An 8236-nucleotide genomic window follows, 5' to 3' on the forward strand; every position below is an offset into this window, starting at 1 on the left:
CAAGTGTCAATCTGATCTCTCCTTTACGAGGTGGCTCTTTGGATATACAGGGGTCAGGGAACTGCTTGAGGAGACGGTCTCTTCTTTATAGGAGTTCAAATGCTGAGCTGTGAGCTCCGTTGTTCATTCAGAGCTGCTGGGCAGGTACGTTTAGGTCTGCTGCAGCAGAACTGATAAACCGCTTTTTGTTCCCAGGTGCTCTGTCCCAGGGATTTAGGGCTTTATGAGTTTCCGTTATGCTGCTGCCTTCTCTTTATTTTTTTTCCTTCAGAGCTGCCCTGCCCAGCAAGGAGGCAGCCTAGTAACTGTCGGCCTGTACAGGCTTTGCTGAGCTGCTGTGGGCTCTGCCCAGCTGCCGAGTGAACTTCCCTGCAGTCCTGTTTATATGGGTGTAGTTAGAGCTGCCGCGGCAATGGTGGCCCGCTGCTGTTGAGGCGGAGTCTCTCTGAAGAGGCGGGTTGCCTTGGCAACGGCGGGCTGCCTCAGCATTGGCTGACTACCTCCCTATCGGCGGGCTGCCTCAGTAATGGCGGACGCCCCTCCCCCACAGGGCTGGACCGTCCTGAGTTCAGCTGCGCTTCCTGTGAAAGTCTCAATCCAGAGAGTTTCTGGTTGCCGTTCTTTTGTGGGGGTGGGACCAGCCGAGCCTGATCGCTGGCTCCCTGCCTCAGAGCCTTTTTTTTTTTTTTTTTCCAGTCGCCTGTTGAAGAGGTGCCGCAGTGTGTGTTTTTTTTCTGTGCGGCGACTCACTGCGCTGGCTTAAACAGCGGCACTGAGATTCGTGGTGCTTTTTTTGCCCTGGAATCTACTGTCCTGGCTCCCTGCTCAGTCCCCTTTTTAAACAGACGAATGGGTGACTTCCCGTGGCTCCAGTCGCCAGCCAGAAGGGCACCCGGACCGGTGTATTTTATAAGGAGAACCGCTGCTCTGGGGCGCCGACAAAGCAGCCGCGCGGGGCAAAGCAGCGGCGCCAGCAGGCACAGCCGCGCTGGCCGAAACAGCCGCGCTGGCGACCTGTGGAGCTCCTCCGTCTGGGAATTGCCTAGTCTGTGGGCAATAAAAATGCGGCGTCCACTCACCCTCTGCGCTTTCACTGGGAGCTGCAATCCTGAGCTGTTCCTAAACGGCCATCTTGGATCCCTCCTAGTCCTAGTTTTAACACTTACTGGATTTATGACTTAGGGTAAGTGACCTAATTTTTCTACACTTCTTTGCATAGCTATAAAATGGGTATAATGAATACATACGCCTTACCCAAGAGTAATGCATTATAGGATAATGGTTGAGAACATAGTCTTTGGGAGAAATACATCGTAGAGTCAAGTCCTGCTTCTTCCATTTACTTGTTTTTGGTTTGTTGTGAACTTGAACAAGAGACTTATCTTTAGATTCCTTGGTTTCCTTATTTGTAAAATGATGATATTGTGGACTACATGTATATGCTTTCCCAAATTTCATATTTTAAAATCCTAACCACCAGTGGGATGGTATTAGAGGTGGGGACTTTGGGAGTTAATCAGGTTTAGATGAGGTCATGAGAGTGGTGCCCCAATAATAGGATTAGTATCCTTATAAGAGAAAGAGACTAAAGCTCATTCTTTAGGCCACGTGAGGATACAAGGAGAACACGACTGTCTACAAACCAATAAGGGTGTCCTCATTAGGCACTGAGTTGGCTGATGCCTTCACCTTGGACTTCTCAGTCTCCAGGACTGTGAGCAATAAATGTTTGATGTTAAAGCCAGCCAGCCTATGGCACTCTGTTTGTTATAGCTACTGGAACTGAAATAGGCAATAATAGTATTTACCTTATAAAATTGTATACTTGTTTAGTGAGTTAATGTATTTAAAGCTGTTCACGTAACAAGTACTATATATAAATGTTTTTTTTTTAATTTATTTTATTTCATTTTAGGTTTTGGGGTACATGTGAAGAACATGCAAGATTGTTGCATAGATACACACATGGCAGTGTTATTTGCTGTCTTCCTCCCCATCACCTACATCTGGGATCTCTCCCCTTGCTATCTCTCCCCAACTCCCCACCCCCCACCGTCCCTCCCCTATTTCCCCCCAGCTGACCCCAGTGTGTAGTGCTCCCCTCCCTGTGTCCATGTGCTCTCATTGTTCAACACCCGCCTATGAGTGAGAACATGTGGTGTTTGATCTTCTGCTCTTCTGTCAGTTTGCTGAGAATGATGGTTTCCAGGTTCATCCATGTCCCTACAAAGGACACAAACTCATCATTTTTGATGGCTGCATAATATTCCATGGTGTATATGTGCCACATTTTCCCTTTCCGGTCTGTCGTTGATGGGCATTTGGGTTGGTTCCAGGTCTTTGCTATTGTAAACAGTGCTGCAATGAACATTCATGTGCATGTGTCCTTATAGTAGAACGATTTATAATTTATATATATATTATAATTTATTATAATCACATTATTCAATTTTAACAGATTAAATAGAAGCCTTATCACAATGCCTTCTTCACTGTAAATGCTCTTTCTAGCTCTGCATTGGCAGTTAGCCTATCACTCTGATTAATTTTATTAAGGTAACACTTTTGCTGTGGTGTACTAAAACACCTTCAGTAACTGCCTATCACCTGCAGATAAGAGTACTCCTTAAGTCATCTCTATCCTAATCATTCTAGTCTATTTCCCAGGATTGCCTCACATGACCACTTCATTTAGTTAAACAATTTTCTCATCATTCATTATCTGTCAAGAACTGTGAACAGTCTGAGATTTTATGTCATTTATAAGCTAAGAAATTAGCCTTCTACAGTTTCACGTTGCTGGCATTAGACACACAATTCCTAAGTCATTACTCATGGTGCAGCAATCAGTATGAGCTTCATGTTTCCACTGGTTACCTTTGCTCTCCAAGTCCCATGGAGGGGGACACTAAGGGGCCCAGGTGGTTGCATGCAGTGGGTTTGTGTGATAGCTGAGGAACTCCAAGCTTAGAGTATCTGATATTCTTTGCTAATAAATCAAAATACGGTAGTGGCAGTTTCATAATGCTTAGTTGCAATGTAGAATCTGAAAACATATTTGTTACTATAATGCATTAAAATCCATTGGTGTATATTGAGTTTTGAATGAAGCATTTACCCAAGTATGATTTTGTAACAAAATGCACTGGTCATTTGGAAAATATTGGTTCCCAAAGTTATGTAGAAGGGCAAGGCAGCCCTCTGGGGTCTCTTCTATAAGGGCACAAATCCTATTAATGAGGACTCACTCTCATGACTTAATCATCTTCCAGAAGGCCTCACTTTTTTTTGATTAATTAATCAGCATTAGCTAACAAAACATTAATGACATACCCTTTCTCATCCCTGTGGATCAAGGCAAGAAGGGCCATTTGCCAGCACCAACACCAGAAGCTGGAAATCTGTAGCAGTTTTGAGCAGAAGGCCTCACTTTCAAATACCATTACCTTGGGGTTAGGATTTCAACACAAGAATTTTGGGAAGACATGACCAGTCAGACTGAAAAACACATTGTTTCTAAGTTATGTGTAGAAAGTTCAGTTATTGATGTCTAGCAGCTATTAGAAAATATGAGACTGAATATAGAAAATTACAATTTAATGATCTGCATTGGGGAGGCATCCACACATAGGTTATAGGTTGAAGATAGAGGAGTATGCGTAGCATACTAGTCTATGTAATGGTCTGTCTTGGTTTAAACTCCAGTTCTGCCACTTTATTAACTAATTTGTGACTCAGTGCTCTCATCTGAAAACAGGTAAAATAAGAATATCCATCTAAAATGATTGTTACAAGGATTAAATAAGTTAATATTTGTAATGTGATTATAACAGATCTTGGCACATAGTAATCTATATATCTATCTAGATCTAAATGTAATTTTACTATATAAATGAAATTTAAAAAGGGGAATAAATGGAGAACTTCTCTGGGAGAATACTGAGAGAGAAGAGAAGAGGGCTGAGAATTGGGGCAACCAATGTTTTAAAAAAAAAAGCAAAAGAAAAGGAGTCAGTGAAGGAGACAGAGTGATGAGGGAGGCAGGGGAAAAACTCCAGAGTGGTGTCCTGGAAGCCTAGGAGAAGTCTGCCACATTGCAGACTTCAGGCAGGAATGTAAACCTTGAGATGGCGGGTGCTGCATTTACTTTGTTCTCTGCTGAATCCTCTGGCCTTAGCACAGTGCCTGATATATAGCAGGTGCCCAGTAAATATTTGGCAAATGAAAATGCCAAAGAGAAGTTGGAAAGATAAGGGCCTGAATATGTTTATTTATGTTTAACAAAAATAGGTTAGTTGGGGACTTAGACCTCCCTATATAGTGCCATACTGGCATCAGAACTTGATGTTAAAATATTCTTACTTTATGATTTAACCCATACAGCTATTGCCTGTTATGACCATGGTTTCATTATAATTTTTTGAAACTGGCCCCAAAGTCTCTTTTTTTTAAAATAACTGCATTCTGCCTATGATCACAGGCATATTTTTAGCCTTTTTCTAAATGCCAAAATTAGTCATTAGATAGAAGAATTGGTCATCAACCAGGCCAGTGAATGACTCAAGATTCCGTCATTTGACCTCATATTGAAAATATGAAGGCCAAACCGAGTCTGACAACCAGCACCGCTTTCTGCGTTTCATTTTTACTGTACAGAAAAACAATCATCTAAAATATTGATTTTTCTTTTATTTGAGTATGTGGCAGGCAGTACATTGCCCTTTACTACAAATGGACTGGTTGTAAAAATCTCCACACGAGGAGGTAGTTAAGACTGAATCCTACCACTGTATTTCTGAACTCCTTAGACTAATGGATTCCATTTAATTGGTCTCAGATTAAATTTCTCTAACTATTAAATTAATTTTTCTACTTCCTTGCTCAAAAACTCTCCATGGAATACATATCAAGCCTCTTTAATCTGACCAAACTCCTTTTTTTCTGAATTCCCCCTGTGTAAACTCTATGCTACGGTCACACTAGTCTACTTTCTTTTCTCAAATACTTGGTTCTCACTTGTGTATCTTTTGTTAGATTTACTCCTAGATATCATATAGTATTGAAATATTTTCTCTGTCATATTATTCAGTGGATTGTGACTGGTGCTTAGGAATGTGCCCCCAAATTTTGTATGCAGCTCTTTTACCCATGAATCCGTAGATTATTTTCAATTTCTAATGGCTGAATATAGAAGCTATTGAATTTTTTGTGTGGACAGATCATATGTTTCACAAATAATGATAGTTAGGTCTCTGTTTTTCCAATTATTATACCAAAAATTTCATTGGCTTTCATTTACTAGAACTTACACTAAAATGTTCAATAGAAGTAGCAGTAGTTGGCAACCTTGTCTTTTTCACGACATGTAAAGGAATGCTTTTCAAATGTCATCATTAAGCTACTTGGTTAATAATGACATATATGTGAGTCAGCATGTTGAATGGTTAAGAGCTACAACTCTGGACCAATCTGGCTGGGCTTAAATTCTAGCTCTGCTACTTAGCTGCGGGGTTACATTGGATAAATTAACTCTGGTTTCCTCATGTGTAATATGGGGAATGATAGCATCTAAATCATAGAATTGTTGTAAAGATTCAATGAGATAATACTTACAAAGCGCTTAAAACTATCTGACACATACCAGCATGATATAAGTGTTTCTTATATAAATATATTGAGGTAATTGTTTGAAATCTCCCATTTAATATACTACTTTAATTGATATTATTATATTGAATAGCTGTTAAATTCTTGGAGTCAGCCATATAGAATTATGAATTTAAAAAATATATAGTTCATTTCTAGTCAATATTGTACTGGAGGTTCTAATCAGTACAATTAAGCAAGAAAAAGTAATAAAAGGCACATGGATCAGAAAAAAAGAGGTAAAACTATATGCACAGATGGCATAATGTTGTACACAGAAATCATAAAAAATCCACAAAACTATTAGAGCTAATAAGCACATTCAGCAAGGTTGCAGAGTACAAGATTAGTATACAAAAATGAGTTGTATTTCTATACACTAGCAATAAACATTCAAAAAGGAAGTTAGCAAAACAATTCCACTGATAGTAACATCAAGAATAATAATATGTTTAAGAATAAAGGGAACAAAAAAGTATGAGATTTATAAACCTAAAATGATACAGCATTTTTAAAGAAATTAAGAAATAGCTAAATAAATGGAAAGATATCTCTTACTTGTGGATCAGAAGAATTAATCTTAAGGTAGACATACTCCCCAAACTGATCTGTAGCAACACAATCACTACCAAAATTCTATCTGCTTTTTTTTTTAAAGAAATAAACTGATTCTAAAATTGCTGATTTCAAAAATTACTAGAATGCTACAGTAATCAAGGCATTGTGGCACTGGCATAAGGATAGACATATGATCAAGGGAATAGAATATAGAGTCCAGAAATAAATCCTTATATTTAAGGTCAATTTATTTTTGACAAGAGTGCCAAGATAACTTGATTAAGAATAGTCTTTTCAATAAATGCTGATGTGACAGCTGGATACCCATGTGTAAAAGAATGACTTTGGAATTGAGTTACAACATATACAAATATTAACTCAAAAATGGGTCAACAACCTAAATACAAGAGCAAAAACCTTCAAACTCTAGGAAAAAAATTATAAAAGTAAATCCTTGTGAACTTGGCTGAGGCAATGTTTTCTTAGATATGACACCAAAAGCACATAAGCACCAGAAGAAAAAGAATTGGACTGCATCAAATTAAAAACTTTTGAGCTTCAAAGGACATTATCAAGAAACTGATAAGACAAACAACAGAGTGGATGAAAATATTTGCAAATCATATACTTGAGAAGGTACCAGTATCCAGAATACATGAAGAACCTTTGTAAATCAACAATAAAAAGAAATAATTCAATTTAAAAACCCTGGGCAAGGGATTTGAATAGACATTTCTCTAAAGAAGATATACTAAGGGCCAATAAACACATGGAAAGATGCTCAAAATCATTCCCTAAAGAGGGAAATGCAAATCAAAACCACAATGAAATATCACTTCACATTCATTAGGATGGCTCTAGTAAAAAAGACATGCAATAACAAATGTTGATGAGAATGTAGAGAAATTTGAACCATCATTCACTTCTAGTAGGAACATAAAATGGTGTAGCCTCCTTGTAAATGAGTTTGGCAGTTTTTCAAAAAATTTCACATAGGGTTTCCATATGATCCAACAATTTTACCCCTAGATGTCTATCCAAGAAAATTAAAATTATTTCCTACACAAAAACTTGTACATTAATGTTCATAGCAGCATTATTCATAGTAGCCCCAAAGTGAAAACAACCCAAATGTTCATTGATTGATAAATGACTAAACAAAATGTAGTGTATCCCTGCAATGGAATATCATCCAACAATAAAAAGAAATGAAGGACTGATGCTTGCTACAATGGGGATGAACCTTGTAAATGTTATTCTAAATGAAAGAAGCCAGCCACAAAAGGTCACATATGATTTCACTTATATTAAATTTCTAGAATAGGAAAATCCATGAAGATAGATTGTAGATCAGTGGTTTCTAGGGGCTGGGAGTAGGGACTTGGAGTGATGGCAAATGGATATGGGATTTCCTATTGGGGTGACAAAAATGTTCTGGAAGTTGTAATGATTGTTGCTATACTAAATTTTGTTGCTATACTAAATTTTGTTACTGTACTAAAACCCATTGAATACTACACTTCAGGGTGAATTTTATGATGTGTCAATTACATCTTCCCTAAAATGTTAAAAAAAATGGTGAATTTAGCTTTCTACTGTGTCCTATTTAATTTATTTTTATATATGTTTATAAGTGAGATTGTTCTTTACTTTTCTATTCTTATGCTATTTTTATTTCATTTTGGTATCTGAACTCAAGGAATCTGACTTCTCTCTGACTGTTATTTCTCAACTGTCCAGGTCTAATTCCGCCTTTGCACTAAATACTATATGCCCTGTTGCCTATGCAAGTACATAACTTCAACAAATTCTGCCTCTTTTTCCTATATCATTTTTTTCCTCCTCTCTATTTGGTAATCACAATGAGCTTTCAAAAACAGTACAATATCTCTTATTGTGAAGGAACACTCCCTAGACTCCACATTCTCCTCCAGCTATTGCTACATTTCTCTATGATAGCAAAACTTATTGAAACATTTATAGTCAGCAGCTCACTTTGTTTTTCCTCTCCATTCTCTCTTGGATCCACTTT

The 8236-nt window shown here is 38.0% G+C and overlaps 1 long non-coding RNA gene across 2 annotated transcripts in view; it reads left to right on the forward strand.

Annotated features, from left to right (window-relative positions):
* LOC108314548 overlaps positions 1-3650 on the forward strand; it is a 21481-nt gene extending 17831 nt beyond the window's left edge. For both annotated transcript variants that reach the window (XR_005202612.1, XR_005202613.1), the window contains one exon: positions 3358-3650. This is a non-coding gene — a long non-coding RNA (uncharacterized LOC108314548). The remainder of the gene's footprint in view (positions 1-3357) is intronic.
* The last annotated feature ends 4586 nt before the right edge of the window (positions 3651-8236 follow it).

This window comes from Cebus imitator, unplaced genomic scaffold, assembly GCF_001604975.1.
Source record: "Cebus imitator isolate Cc_AM_T3 unplaced genomic scaffold, Cebus_imitator-1.0 Scaffold156, whole genome shotgun sequence".
In the NCBI taxonomy this organism is placed as follows: Eukaryota; Metazoa; Chordata; class Mammalia; order Primates; family Cebidae; genus Cebus; species Cebus imitator.